This window comes from Talpa occidentalis, unplaced genomic scaffold, assembly GCF_014898055.3.
Source record: "Talpa occidentalis isolate TD23 unplaced genomic scaffold, MPIMG_talOcc4v2.1 talOcc4.18, whole genome shotgun sequence".
NCBI lineage: Eukaryota > Metazoa > Chordata > Mammalia > Eulipotyphla > Talpidae > Talpa > Talpa occidentalis.
This window is the reverse complement of record NW_023601851.1, coordinates 8,066,740-8,082,565: the sequence shown is the minus strand read 5'-3', so window position 1 is coordinate 8,082,565 and position 15,826 is coordinate 8,066,740. Positions and strand designations below refer to the sequence as shown.

The 15,826-nt window shown below is 41.0% G+C and overlaps 1 long non-coding RNA gene across 2 annotated transcripts in view; it reads right to left on the bottom strand.

Annotated features, from left to right (window-relative positions):
• Nucleotides 1-257: 257 nt before the first annotated feature.
• Nucleotides 258-15,826, bottom strand: part of LOC129146160 (uncharacterized) — a 33,006-nt gene continuing 17,437 nt past the window's right edge. Inside the window, exons 2-4 of one of the 2 annotated variants that reach the window (XR_008552676.1) lie at nt 10,975-11,137; nt 10,637-10,729; nt 258-296 (exon numbers count right to left, since the gene is read on the bottom strand). This is a non-coding gene — a long non-coding RNA (uncharacterized LOC129146160). Of the gene's footprint in view, nt 297-10,607; nt 10,730-10,974; nt 11,138-15,826 lie in introns of those variants that run through there. The other variant, XR_008552675.1, reaches the window with a different exon arrangement.

The following is a 15,826-nucleotide window of genomic DNA, read 5'->3' as shown; positions in this document are numbered from 1 at the left end:
GAAATAGTTCCTTTCCACTCACAGTCCCGCTTGATGCGTAGTTTGTTTTTTCCTCCTTTCTGTTGGTCGGAGAGTGCCGACATTGTGGTTGGGGAAGGGGAGCAGGGTTCTGAGCTTTCCTCCCTTCTAGTCCTCTTTTATGGCAACTTTCTTCTTCAGGTAGTTTACTGGAGTCACCCGTTTATCTTCCGTGTCCCATTGCTCCCTGGGACCTGCTGATTTTCCTCCCTATTAACTTTTTTTTTAATGGGAGATCTTACTCGCACTGTTTCCTTGCCGCCATGTAGATCCGCCTCCTGTATTTTACATTTTATTTTTTTTAAAATAATAATAAATTTTATTTTTATATTCCCCATACAATTTCAACCCCCCCATTCTGACCCCAGTCCCTCCCCTCCTGCCCCCCACCCCCCAAAAAGTGTCACTGGTTCATAGTTTTTTGTTGATTTTGATTTTCACTTTCTTACAGTTATTCACTTTCCTGGTCCCTTATTTAGTTTTCTAGATTCCTGCTATGAGTGAGACCATCCGGTATTTTTCTTTTTTCTTTCTGGCTTATTTCGCTGAGCATGATCCCTTCCAGTGCCATCCATGTTGCTGCAAATTGCATGTGTTTATGTTTTTTAAATGCTGAGTAGTATTCCATGGTATATATGTACCACATCTTCTTGATACAGTCATCTATTTTTGGGCATCTGGGCTGTTTCCAAAGCTTAGCTATTGTAAATAGTGCTGCTATAAACATAGGGGTGCAGGTGCTCTTTGGAATTGATGTGTCTGTGTCCTTTGGGTAAATACCTAGGAGTGGAATTGCTGAATTGTATGGAAGCTCTATGTTTAGTAGGTCCAGAAATCTCCACACAGCTCTCCATAGTGGTTAGACCAGTTTGCACTCCCACCAACAGTGCAGAAGAGTTCCTTTTTCTCTACACCCACGCCAGCATTTGTTGTTGCTAGTTTTTTTAATATGTGCCATTCTCACTGGTGTGAGATGGTAATTCATGGTAGTTTTGATTTGCATTTCCCTGATTACAAGTGATGTTGAACATTTTTTCATATGCCTGTTGGCCATTTGCATTTCCTCTTCAGAGAAGTTTCTTTTTAGCTCTTCTGCCCATTTTTTGACTGGATTATTTTCTTTGTTGTTGTTGAGTCTCATCAGCTCTTTGCAGATTTTTGTGATCAGTCCTTTATCATTAGTGTTGTGTACAAATATGTTCTCCCAGTTGGTGGGGTTTCTCTTTGTTTTTGCTATTGTCTCTTTTGCTGTGCAGAAGCTCTTTAATTTGATGTAGTCCCAGCTGTTTTATCTTTGCCTTCACTATCACTGCTTTGGGTGATGTGTCTGTAAAGATGTCTTTGATGTGCAAATCAGGTAGTGTTTCGCCTATATTTCCTTCTATGTATTTTATCGTTTCAGGTCTTATGTCTAGTTCTTTAATCCATTTTGAGTTGATTTTTGTGTATGGTGTGAGGTAGTGGTCAAGCTTCATTCTTTTGCATGTAGCGACCCAGTTTTCCCAGCACCATTTATTGAACAAACTTTCTTTGTTCCAATGCATAGTCTTTGCTCCTTTGTCAAAGATTAGTTGACCATAAATCTGTGGGTTTATTTCTGGATTTTCTATTTGATTCCATTGGTGTGTATGTCTGTTCTTGTTCCAATACCATGCAGTTTTGATGATTGTGGCTTTGTAGTATAATTTGAAGTCTGGGAGTGTAATGCCTCCATTTCCTTTTTTTTTTTTCAGGAGAGCTTTGGCTATTCGGGTTTTTTGTGATTCCATATGAATTTCATCAATAATTGTTCTATTTCTTTGTAAAATGACATTGAAATTTTGATTGGAATAGCATTGAATCTGTATATTGCTTTTGGTAGGATGACCATTTTAATAATGTTTATTCCTCCAATCCATGAGCAGAGTATGTCTTTCCATTTCTTTGTGTCTTCTTCTATTTCTTTTTTTTTTTTAATATTAAATTTTATTTTTATATTCCCCCATACAATTGCAAACGCCCCATTCTGACCCCAGTCCTTCCCCTCCAGCCCCCCCCCCCCAAAAGTGTCTCTGGTTCATAGTTTTTTGTTGATTTTGATTTTCACTTTCTTATGTCCATTTTCCTGGTCCCTTATTTAAGTTTTCTAGATTCCTGCTATGAGTGAGACCATCTGGTATTTTTCTTTTTCTTTTTGGCTTATTTCACTGAGCATGATCCCTTCCAGTGCCATCCATGTTGCTGCAAATTGCATGTGTTTATCTTTTTTGAATGCTGAGTAATATTCCATGGTATATATGTACCACATCTTCTTGATCCAGTCATCTATTTTTGGGCATTTGGGTTGTTTCCAAAGCTTAGCTATTGTAAACAGTGCTGCTATAAACATAGGGGTGCAGGTGCTCTTTGGAATTGATGTTTCTGTGTCCTTTGGGTAAATACCTAGGAGTGGAATTGCTGGATCATATGGAAGCTCTATGTTTAGTAGGTCCAGAAATCTCCACACAGCTCTCCATAGTGGTTGGACCAGTTTGCACTCCCACCAACAGTGCACAAGAGTTCCTTTTTATCCACATCCTCGCCAACATTTGTTGTTGCTAGTTTTTTTAATATGTGCCATTCTCACTGGTGTGAGATGGTATCTCATGGTAGTTTTGATTTGCATTTCCCTGATTACAAGTGATGTTGAACATTTTTTCATATGTCTGTTGGCCATTTGCATTTCCTCTTCAGAGACGTTTCTTTTTAGCTCTTCTGCCCATTTTTTGACTGGATTATTTTCTTTGTTGTTGTTGAGTCTCATCAGCTCTTTGCAGATTTTTGTGATCAGTCCTTTATCATTAGTGTTGGGTGCAAAAATGTTCTCCCAGTTGGTGGGGTTTCTCTTTGTTTTTGTTATTGTCTCTTTTGCTGTGCAGAAGCTCTTTAATTTGATGTAGTCCCAGCTGTTTATCTTTGTTTTCACTATCACTGCTTTGGGTGATGTGTCTGTAAAGATGTCTTTGATGTGCAAATCCCGTAGTGTTTCGCCTATATTTCCTTCTATGTATTTTATGGTTTCAGGTCTTATGTCTAGTTCTTTAATCCATTTTGAGTTGATTTTTGTGTATGGTGTGAGGTAGTGGTCAAGCTTCATTCTTTTGCATGTAGCGACCCAGTTTTCCCAGCACCATTTATTGAACAAACTTTCTTTGCTCCAATGCATAGTGTTTGCTCCTTTGTCAAAGATTAGTTGACCATAAATCTGTGGGTTTATTTCTGGATTTTCTATTTGATTCCATTGGTCTATATGTCTGTTCTTGTTCCAATACCATGCAGTTTTGATGATTATGGCTTTGTAGTATAGTTTGAAGTCTGGGAGTGTGATGCCTCCATTTCCTTCTTTTTTTTTCAGTAGAGCTTTGGCTATTCGGGGTTTTTGGTGATTCCATATGAATTTCATCAATAATTGTTCTATTTCTTTGAAGAATGCCATTGAGATTTTGATTGGAATAGCAATGAATCTGTATATTGCTTTTGGTAGGATGGCCATTTTAATAATGTTTATTCTTCCAATCCATGAGCAGGGGATGTCTTTCCATTTCTTTGTGTCTTCTTCTATTTCTTTTAACAGTGTTTTATAGTTTTCTTTGTATAGGTCCTTTACCTCTTTTGTTAGATTTATTGCCAAATATTTGATTTTTTTTGTTTCGATAATAAAAGGGGTGGTTTTTTTGATTTCTTCTTCTTCAGATTTATTGTTTGTGTATAGGAAGGCTACTGACTTTTGCGTGTTGATTTTGTATCCTGCCACTTTACTGAATTGATTGATGAGCTGAATTAGTTTTTCTGTGGAGATTTTGGGGTTCTCTATGTATATTATCATATCATCTGCAAATAGTGATAGTTTGACTTCTTCTTTTCCTATTTGGATTCCTTGGATGTCTTTCTCTTGTCTTATTGCTCTGGCTAGAACTTCCAGTATTATACTGAAAAGCAGTGGTGAGAGTGGACATCCTTGTCTTGTTCCAGATCTTAATGGAATTGCTTTCAGCTTTTCACCATTGAGAATGATACTGGCTGTTGGCTTGTCATAGATGGCCTTTATGATGTTGAGGTATGTTCCTTGTATCCCAAGAATTTCAAGGGCTTTTATCCTTGTATCCCAAGAATTTCAAGGGCTTTTATCATGAATGGGTGTTGCACTTTGTCGAAAGCTTTCTCAGCATCTATTGATATTATCATATGGTTTTTATATTTCTTTTTGTTGATGTGTTGGATAACGTTGATTGATTTTCGGATGTTAAACCATCCTTGTGCCCCTGGAATGAATCCACCTTGGTCGTGGTGAATTATCTTATGGATACATTGTTGGATTCTGATAGCTAAAATTTTATTGAGGATTTTTGCATCAGTGTTCATTAGGGAGATTGGCCTATAGTTTTCCTTTTTTGTGTTGTCCTTATTCGGTTTTGGTATTAGTGTAATATTGGCTTCATAGAACGTGTTTGGTATTGTCCCTTCCTTCTCAATTTTTTGGAAGAGTTTGTGAAGGATAGGCACTAATTCGTCTCTGAATGTTTGGTAGAATTCATTTGTAAATCCATCAGGTCCTGGGCTTTTGTTTTTGGGGAGGTTTTTAATTACCATTTCAATTTTGCTGCTTGTAATTGGTCTGTTTAGGTGTTCTATTTCTTCTTTATCTAGCTTTGGGTGATTGTAGAGTTGTAGGAATTTGTCCATCTCCTCTAGATTGTTGAACTTGTTTCCATATAACTGTTCATAGTAGTTACTGATTATTCTTTTGATTTCTGCTGTGTCCGTTGTGATTTCTCCTCTTTCATTTATGATTCTGTGTATTTGTGCTTTCTCCCTTTTTTCCTTTGTGAGCCTGGCTAGGGGTTTGTCTATTTTATTTATTTTTTCAAAGAACCAGCTCTTGGTTTCATTGATCTTTTGGATTGTTTTTTTAGTTTCAATTTCATTTATTTCTGCTTTGGTTTTTATTATTTCTTTTCTTCTACTGGTTTTGGGGTTTTTTTGTTGTTCTTTTTCTAGATCTTTGAGCTTCGAGATTAGGTTGTTTCTTTGAGTACTTTCTTGTTTTTTGATGTGAGCTTCTATTGCTATATATTTTCCTCTTATTACTGCTTTTGCTGCATCCCATACATTTAGGATATTGGTGTCCTCCTTGTCATTCAATTCAAAGAATTTTTTAATTTCTTCTTTGATCTCCTCGTTAGTCCAGTGGTCTTCCAGTAGTGTGGCTTTTAATCTCCATGAGGTAGGATAGTTCCTTGCCTTCTTTTTATGATTTATTTCTAGTTTGATGCCTTCGTGGTCAGAAAAGATGGTTGGTATGATTTCAATCTTGGTGTATCTGTTGATGTTTGTCTTGTGCCCCAGTATGTGATCGATCCTGGAGAATGATCCGTGTGCGCTTGAGAAAAATGTGTACTCCGTTTTTTTTGGGTTTAGTGTTCTATAGATGTCTGTTAAGCCCAAATGCTCTAGGTCCTTATTTAGAGCTTTAGTTTCTTTACTTATTTTTTGTCTTGTTGATCTATCCATTGTTGATAGTGGTGTGTTGAAGTCTCCCACTACGTATGTGTTTTCTCTGATGTCTGTTTTCAGAGAGGACAACAGTTGTCTGATATATTTTGGTGCTTTTTCGTTTGGTGAGTATATGTTAATGACTGTTATTTCTTCTTGAAGTATTGTCCCCTTAATCATAATGTAGTGACCATTGGGGTCTCTTTTTATTTTTTTGAGTTTGAAGTCTGTTTTATCTGATATAAGTATAGCTGTTCCTGCTTTCTTTTTTGGCCCATTTGCTTGTAGGATTGTTTTCCATCCTTTGACTTTGAGCCTATTTTTATCTTTTGTAGCTAAATGTGTTTCCTGGAGACAGCAAAAGGTTGGGTTTTGTTTCTTAATCCAGGCTGCAACTCTGTGTCTTTTTATTGAAGAATTTAGTCCATTTACATTTAGAGTTAATATTGATATGTTAGCATCTGTATTTGCCATTATGTTTGTCTTTCCTTTGCTTTTATTTATTTATTCTTTTAATAACTTTTTTTTTTTTTTGGTCTTCTTTCGTTGTTATTCGTCCCTCTGAGGTTCTGGCTTTAGGATTCCTTGTAGTATTTTTTGGAGTGGGGGTTTAGTCGCAATGAAATTCCGGAGTTTCTCTTTGTCTGGGAAGGTCCATATTCTTTCTTCATGGAGGAAAGAGAGCTTTGCGGGATAGAGTATTCTTGGTTGGCATCTGTTTTCTTGGAGTCTGTTGACTATGTCCCTCCACTCTCTCCTTGCCCGTAGTGTTTCTTCAGAGAAGTCTGATGTCAGCCTGATTGGTTTTCCTTTGAATGTTATCTGTTTCTTCCCTCTTGTCAGCTTCATTATTTTTTCCTTGTCCTGGATTCTTGGGAGCTTTACTATTATGTGTCTTGCTGTGTTTTTCCTTTCGTCGTGGAAGTTTGGTGTTCTTCTTGCTTCTTGTATATCAATTTTCAGCTCCTTTTTTGCATTTGGGAAGTTCTCTTCAATTATATCTGTGAATATTTTCTCTGTTCCTACATCTCTCTCCTCTCCTTCTGGAATTCCTATAACTCTTATATTTCCTTTCCTCATGGAGTCAGATAGTTCCCGAAGTCTTTCTTCATTCTTTTTCCTTCGTACTTCTCTTTCCTTTTCTGTTTTGGTTCTTTTTATTTCTGTGTCTTCAAATTACTTATTCGTTCTTCCATTTCATCTATTCTGCTTTCATTGCTTTTCCCAGAGTTCTTTAGTTCCTCCATTAATTCTTTGATCTCCTGCATTTCTCTTACTTCCCTCTTTAGGGACTCAATTTCCTTCTTTTGATCTATCACTTTTTTAATCATGGCAATTTTAAATTCTCTTTCTGGAAGGCTCAGAAGTTCTTCCAAGTTGCTGTCGTTGCCATCTGGGGAGTGGTTTTCTTTTTGTGGTGTGCTTCTTTCCTGAGGAGTTTTTAGGTTGCGTGTGGTTCTTCTACTCCCTACTGTCTGTTTTCTAATTTGTCGTATGTGTTGGGACACTGTGTTGCTCGGACTGACTGGCATCTTGGGTGAACTTCTCCGCTCCCCTCTGGCTCTTCCAGGAGCCATCTCTGTCTTCTGGGGGAGCTTTCTGCTGGTTTTAGGCAGTTTTTACTGAAGAAATTTCCCTGTTCTCAAATGGCGAAGCGGGATGCAGTCCCTGCGCCTCCGGTTTCAGGCACACTCTTCTGCGCCCCCGGTCTGCCCCGGACGTGGGTGCCTGCTCCCTCTGTGGGCTCAGACTGCTGGTCGGAAGGGGCCTGGCGTGGAATAACTTCCCGGCTGGCCACTGGGTCCTCCAGAAGCCTTCTGCCCTTTTCAAGCAGTCTTAAGAAATTTCCTGTTTTATGGGGTGTTAGTGACTTTTTTTTCCTGGTCGCTAGGTGGCGCCAGAGATCTCTCCTATTGTCCTTGGGGGGCTGTTTTTCGCCTCCCCCTACCCTGTGGGACAGGGAACAGAGCAGGAATGGTAGGGTACACCTCAACAGCTTTGGGGTGCTGTGTCTGCCTTGTGCCCCACCGTCGTGGAGAACCCACGCCCCAAATTTTCGTGCCCTGGGTCTCAGTTCAAAGGCCTCAGTTCCAGGACGCGGGCTGTAGCCCAGTTCAGTGGCGCGGGAATGGCGCCTTTTGCACCGCTCCCGTGCCTGGGTGCCTGGTTCCTGCTTACTCAGGGAGGGACCTTCACCTCAGTGAGGATCTCCGCGCGTCTCCCCGCAAGCCTAGGTCGTCTACCCGCAAGCCTAGGTTGCAGGCGCTGGGACCTGGGCAGCCGCGATCCAGGTCTGCACTTGCTTTTCAAGCGCGCGCCGAGTGCGCCATTTTCCCGCGCAAGCTTACCGGCAGCCCGGGCTGTGTGCGTGTCTCCCGGGGTCTTTGTTCTTCTCTAATGGCGCCCGGAGCCGTTCGCTCACCGCCGCGGAGGATCCTGCAGGGTTCGCCTCAGCTCCCGTTCACGGGGTGTGGTGGCTGCACTAGTTCCTTTCCACTCACAGTCCCACTTGCTGCGTCATTTGTTTTTGTTGGCCGTTTTGGTTTGTTGTTTTCCTCCTCTCTGCCGGTCGGAGAGTGCCACCTCTGTGGGCGGGGGAGGGGAGCAGGGTTCTGCGCTTCCCTCCCTTCTAGTCCTCTTTTATGGCCACTTTCTTCTTCGGGTAATTTGCTGGAGTCTTCCGTTTATCTTCTGTGTCCCAGTTCTCACTGGGACCTGCCGCTTTTCCTCCCTATTAACTTTTTTTAATGGGAGATCTTACTCGCAGCGTCTCCTCGCCGCCATGTTGCTCCGCCCACCTGTCTTCTTCTATTTCTTTCAACAGTGTTTTATAGTTTTCTTTGTATAGGTCCTTTATCTCTTTTGTTAGATTTATGCCCAAGTATTTGATTTTTTTTTTGTTTCGATAATAAAAGGGATTTTTTTTTTATTTCTTCTTCTTCAGATTTATTGTTTGTGTATAGGAAGGCTACTGACTTTTGCGTGTAGATTTTGTATCCTGCCACTTTACTGAACTGATTGATGAGTTGAATTAGTGTTTCTGTGGAGTTTTTGGGGTTCTCTATGTATATTATCATATCATCTGCAAATAGTGATAGTCTGACTTCTTCTTTTCCTATTTGGATTCCTTGGATGTCTTTCTCTTGTCTTATTGCTCTGGCTAGGACTTCCAGTATTATATTGAAACGCAGTGGTGAGAGTGGACATCCTTGTCTTGTTCCAGATCTTAATGGAATAGCTTTCAGCTTTTCAACATTGAGAATGATACTGGCTGTTGGCTTGTCATAGATGGCCTTTATGATGTTGAGGTCTGTTCCTTCTATCCCAAGAATTTCAAGGGTTTTTATCATGAATGGGTGTTGCACTTTGTTGAAAGCTTTCTCAGCATCTATTGATATTATCATATGGTTTTTATATTTCTTTTTGTTGATGTGTTGGATAACATTGATTGATTTTCGGATGTTAAAGCATCCTTGTGTCCCTGGAATGAATCCTACTTGGTCGTGGTGAATTATCTTATGGGTACATTGTTGGATTCTGATAGCTAAAATTTTGTTGAGGATTTTTGCATCAGTGTTCATTAGGGAGATTGGCCTGTAGTTTTCCTTTTCTGTGTTGTCCTTATTCGGTTTTGGTATTAGTGTAATGTTGGCTTCATAGAACGTGTTTGGTATTGTCCCTTCCTTCTCAAATTTTTGGAAGAGTTTGTGAAGGATAGGCACTAATTCGTCTCTGAATGTTTGGTAGAATTCATTAGTAAATCCATCAGGTCCTGGGCTTTTGTTTTTGGGGATGTTTTTGATTACCATTTCAATTTCGCTGCTTGTAATTGGTCTGTTTAGGTGTTCTATTTCTTCTTTATCTAGCTTTTGGTGATTGTAGAGTTGTAGGGATTTGTCCATCTCCTCTATATTGTTGAACTTGTTTCCATATAACTCTTCATAGTAGTTACTGATTATTCTTTTGATTTCTGCAGTGTCCGTTGTGATTTCTCCTCTTTCATTTATGATCCGGTTTATTTGTGCTTACTCCCTTTTTTCCTTTGTGAGCCTGGCTAGGGGTTTGTCTATTTTATTGATTTTTTCGAAGAACCAGCTCTTGGTTTCACTAATCTTTTGGATTTTTTTTTTTTTTGAGTTTCAATTTCATTTATTTCTGCTTTGGTTTTTATTATTTCTTTTCTTCTACTGGTTTTGGGGTTTTTTGTTGTTCTTTTTCTAGATCTTTGAGCTTCGAGATTAGGTTGTTTCTTTGAGTTCTTTCTTGTTTCTTGATGGGAGCTTCTATTGCTATATATTTTCCTCTACTGAACAATTCTGGGTCCTCCTCAGCCTCACAATTACTTTGAGGGCGGTCACAAGGCTTGCCCCTGAAACACTACTCATGTTCTAAATAACTCTCCAGTCAACGCCTCTCTATCACTGAGTTAGTCACCCGCTCAGTGACATCTCCAATAGCAATACATAGCCTCTATCCCAGACTGCAGAGGGAACTATAGATATGACATGTCAGTGCAACCCATTCACCTCACCTGAGCTCTGAAAGAAAAGAATTAATCTCTATAATGATGCGTATGGAGCACTCACAAAAACAACATCCTCCACTTTGTTTCACTCATGCTGGTCAAACATCCTCTGGGGCTTTACCTCTCTATTAATAAATGTATTTATTGCATATTCTTTCCTCACAGAGCATATAACTTCAGAATGTAAAGATCATTTCTGTGAGTACTGTTGCTCTCCCCTCTCAGAAAATTTACCACTGGCTAAACTTCCCATAAACATACAGAAAGAATAAAAAAATTCCTCAACAGGTACCTAAAGAAAACAGTCTATGAGAATACACTAAGAAAGAGAACAGAGAAATGTGATTACTCCAGAATAATCCCCACAGTATCAGGGACTGCATACTGGTTTAAGAACATAGACAACCATCATTAAAAGAGCAGGACGAAATTCACAAGTGAGTAATCTTTGGAAACTGAATAAAGAATCAGTTTGATATATGCAGACACACTCTCCAAGGTTGGACACTGGAAAAGCACCTCAGTGTGGCCAATATCACTGGCCACACTCCCAGCCTCCCGGCCTGGCAAGCACTGACTGACCTGAGAGGTCCTGGTTTGGGGGATCGTCCACAGTCCACGGCTGTAATCCCTGCTCTGACCTGATGCTCTCCTCAGGATCGGTAACACAGGGCCCTGTGATGAGAAACAGTGTTGGTCTTCAATCAAGTTCAACTTCAGTCTTTGAAAACTAACAAATGCAGTGTGAAGAGCTGTGCAAAAGAGGCCAATCTGAATATTTCCAAAGGAAAACCGAAACACCCACAATGTATACTGCCTGCCATGTTCAACCTCACCAACACTCAGTTTCATAAGCAAGTGCACACTTATCGGTGCATAAGACAGCATTGCACTAGAGTGTTACACTGGAGCTACCTCACCTAGAGATACCAGGTGTTTGCAGGTCTCCAGCATCACATCCCAGCACAGGGTCCTCTGAGCTTCACTCAGGTACCGCCACTCCTGCCACGTGAAGTTCACAGCCACATCTTCAAATGACACCGTCCCTTCTGAGGGAACATTTCTCATCTCAGGGCCGGCAGCCTGGGTCAGACAGAGCAAGTGCAAACAAATCTTATTTTGTGGGTCTTCGGTCCTGTATAGAATTTGCAGTTGAAAGAGCCTCACCTCTACATTCACCCCTTTGGTCCTACACGTAAAATTATAGCTTACCTTATATATTTGAAGTGTCTCTGATTATAAGAATAAAAGGATGAATAAAATTGGCTCCTTGAGGAGCTGATAGCCTGGCTGGCAGGTGTAACAGACATACACCCGGAATCATGTGCTAAAGGAGCTTCATAACAAATGAAAAGCATGTGCAACTTTGTGCCAATATTTTACTCCTGTGACCTCAAAGCCTGGTATCTCCAACTCACAGTAAACAAAAACTGAACCTGAAACCAGGATGTTCAAGCAATGAGGTGGGAAAAAGCAAAGGTAAGAGATGTTCAACTATAAGCAAGTATAAACCAGAGATGCACTATGGGGGGTGGAGGGATTAGGGTTAAAATAAGGGGGGTGGGATGTATGGGGACTATAACCAATATGAAAATGCATAACTTGTGCAGAAATAAAAAATGATGTAAAATATTTATAAAATAAAATTTTAAGAAAAGATGTTCAGCTGACAGAGTCAGAAGAAGACAGAACAGGTCATTACTTCTAAAATGGAAGGACAAAGGGGAGGAGAACTTGGTAATAACTTGGTGGCTGAGGTACGAGGTATGTTTTCCTAGTATGCTGTCTGCATGATGGGCTGGTAGACACTGGAATATCACCCGCAACTGGACATGTGTCTGATAGATCAGGAAGTCTAAGGTGAAAACAGAAATTTGGGAATCAGGGCCTCCCTGGTGACACAAGAGTTTAAGTCTCAGCACTATGAAGCTATCGGCAGCTGCTGCAGCACGAATTCGATCCCCAACCAGGGAGCTATCCACAAGGTGCAGCAGATATCTCCTGTCTCCCCACTGCTCCCCTCAGCAGTGTATTTCAGTCAGTCTGCCTCTTCTGTTCCCCGCTCTGTCTCTGGTGAATCCTCTCACCCCCTGCACCTGTGGCCTACACCCGAACGTTTATATGCATACATAAAATAAATATTAAGGAAAAGAAAGAATTTGGGAATCTCCAGAATATTATTGATAGTTTTCATCACCGTAGGGGAGAACACGGTGACCAGAACAAAAGGTATCGAAAGAAGAGGAAAAACAACTAGAAGAGACAAATATTTCTTTTGGAGAAAGAAAAAAATAGATCATAGCAATGAAAGATTTTTGAAAAATAAGATACACGGTATAAGAAAACAAACATCTTAAGAAATCAGTAAATTTATTCCATCATGTCCTTTCCTGTGTAGTCAATCCTGTGCACCTCCACATACATACAGAATAGGAACCCATTAAAATAAATTTCCATTTGTATTAGCTAAAAAAGGATTCAGAGGATTTTTCCTCAACACAAAACAAGTCCTTGACAGCCACAGGTGACATCAACATTCCCAGTGAGAGAAGGACTAACAAAGACGCTCAGTGTCCCCTATTCACAATGGGTTTGGGTGATGCTACGTAACAACAACAAAAAGACAACAAACATAAAAATGGTCATAACTAGTTATAATTCATTCTTGGAAAACTAATGAAAGCCACAGTAAAGCGACTGTGGAAAGGAAAACCCAGTGAACAGACTATAACACACACCCGTGTTCACATACACAGGAGCTCCTGTACGCTGCCAGTGAAATGACAAAACAGTAAGCAATGCATGTAGCGGAACCAAGGGCAGAGACTCACTGGAATAAAGAAACCCAGAGGGTTAAACAATGAATTAAACAAATGCAAAGACACAACAGCATCCAGGACACTATGAGCCTGCTGCACTGACAGCAACTCTCGCAAGGTAACCTGGCACATCCCAGTTCTACAAAAACAAAAATGCATTTATTTACAGGTTCATTGATTAAAACACTAATACGAGAAATAAAACAACAGCAGAGAGAAGGTGGATGGCTCATTTCTGCGCACAGAAACTCACGGGGACCTCCCAGCAGGAGTGGGCTCAGGATGCCATAAAAGGACCATATGACGAAATGGGACAATAAAATCCCCTTGCACTTCCGACCCTGTTCAAAATGGAAAGGTGCAGCCATGAGTAAAGGACTGGAATACACAGCTCTGCAAATCACATACCCAAGCAGGTCCTAACACATGAGCGTTCTCAATATGATCAGTCACGAAGGAAAATGAATCAGAAGTACAAGAGATGAGATTTTACATCCGCTGGGATTGCAATGATTTAAAAAGAAAGAAAAGAACAAGTACTGGCAAAAATTGGGACCTGGCTCCCTTGCGCAATGTTGGGGCAAACATAAATGATGCAGCCAGGAGGGAAGACAGGAAGGTGATTCTTGGGAAAAGGGAACTCAGAATGACAGGAGGAACCACCCCCACCCCGGGGTGTTCACCAATAGCAGGGACAGCTGGGACGGGCAGAGACGTTTGCTCACCTACAGTCACTGCACCGCCAGTCATTACAGCCCAAAGAAAAATCAACCCAAGCCCCAGGTGATGGATTAATGGATAAATAAGACTGGAAAATACACATAAGAGATTATTAATGAGCCTCACAATGGAACTAAACAATGACACACACTACAATATGAATGCACTCCTGTACGATACCTATGAAATGACAAAACAGTTAACAATACAATAAAATAAGAGATTGACCAAGAAAACAAGGTGTAATAAGACTCCATTCATACAGGTCTGAGTTGTCAAACTCTTGAAAACAGAAAGTAAATGGTGGACACAGGGGCTGAGAGACAGAGCAGTTGGGAGCGAGAGTTTAATGAGTACAGTATTTTATTACTGGGAAATGAAAAAATCTGGAAGGTGGTGATGGCTGCGTAACACTGTCAGATACTAAATGCCAAAGAACACCGCATACAATGACAGCGAAAGGAGACTTTTTATTTTACATTTAAATAAAGGGTCAGGGGCTTTCCTGGTGGCTCAAAGGTAAAGGCACTACCTATGGAGCTGTCCCGCAGCCACAGCAGCATGAGTTCAATCCCCAGCCAGAGAGCTACCCACATGGTGTGGCAGACCTCTCCTGACTCGCCCACTGCTCCCCTCAGCTGTGTATTTCAATAGATTTGCCTGTTCTGCTCCCCACTCTGTCTCTGAGAATCCTCTCCCCGACACCTCTGGCCCATACCCCAGTTTTTGTATGCATAAATAAGTTCATATTTTAAAATATGAATGAATGAATGAATGGAGGGCCACATTTTCTAGGAAAAGGAGAAAAAGAAGCAACAGTCATGCTGGGCAGCAGAGCAGCCACTGCTGCTCCCCACAGTACAAAGGTTTATAAAATGAAACACTTGCATGGTCACAGGTGACAGAAGAGCTGGTAAAATTAGGTTGCAAAATATATTCATTCTATCAATATTCTATAAACATCTATCAAAATTAAAAAAATCTACCATTAACCGTAACTTCAGCAAGAATCATACGTATGACAAATGCAAACACACCAACTATACTCCAGACTCGATGACAGATACCTGGAGCTCTTTATTAAAAACTACATTGAGCATCACTGACATAAACTCCCAACAACCAAAGGTCAAATGATGAACATCTCCGCTCCCTGGTTTTACTCAGCGAGTGTCTGTGTCATGACCCTTGTTCAAACGTGTCCCACTGACTCCTGAGTACTTTCTCCCCTGAACTCTGAGGTGTCACCACACCCTGGCCAGTCAGAGGCAGAAAAGGGAGCAACCTCATCACTGAGAAAACGCATCCATCAGGTTTGGCCAAGAATGAGAACTGTAATGTGAAAGAAAGTGAACACACACACTCACACGCACGCACGCATGCACACATGCAAGGCGGTGCTGTTGTTAGCAACCTTTAAGATATCAGGTAATACTGAAGAGTAACTTGCATTGGGTGAGACTAAACTCTGGAACAGAGAAATCCCTTTCTGGTGGCGGGAGACTTGGGCTGAGAAGGATGTAATTCCACACGGGAGGGCACAACACAGGACAAGGTTTGCATGTTGCATGAGCAGCAGGTGCCATCGGGACAGCTACAGGCACAGTCAGGTGGGAGCCGAGCCTCTGGTACTAGGCCTGGGCAGGAGGCCCACGCTCAAGTGTAACTGGCAGAAATGGCAAAACACAGTTGACTGACTCACTCAGGAGAAGTGCAGACTGAAGACGGGAGACCAGATCTGAACACAGGGACTAGCTACATTCGGGAGCACAAGATACTCAAGCATTCAGGGACACACAAAAGAAATCATCAGAGAGACTATGAAGTAAAAACAAAGTATGAAGTAAAAACTATGAAGTAAAAACAAAGAAATTTGCATCTTCCAAAACACTGAAGAGGGAGGAAAACTCACCAACACATACGACAAGGTCAACATTGCCCTGATCCCCCCAAAAAAAAGACAGCATAAAAGGGAAAAATAGACCAACACCACCAAAGAACAGAGAAGCGAAAATCCTCAACAAATTCCAACTGACTTAATACAGCAACATGGAGTCTCCCTGGTGAAGCAAGGGGTTAAGGCAAAGCACTATGAAGCTATCCACAGCCCCTGCAGCATGAGTTCGATCCCCTTCAGGGAACTCACCCACACGGCACACCTGACCTCTCCTGTCTCCTTGCTGTTCCCCTTAGTAATGTACTTCACCAGATCTGCCTGTTTTGTTCCCCACTG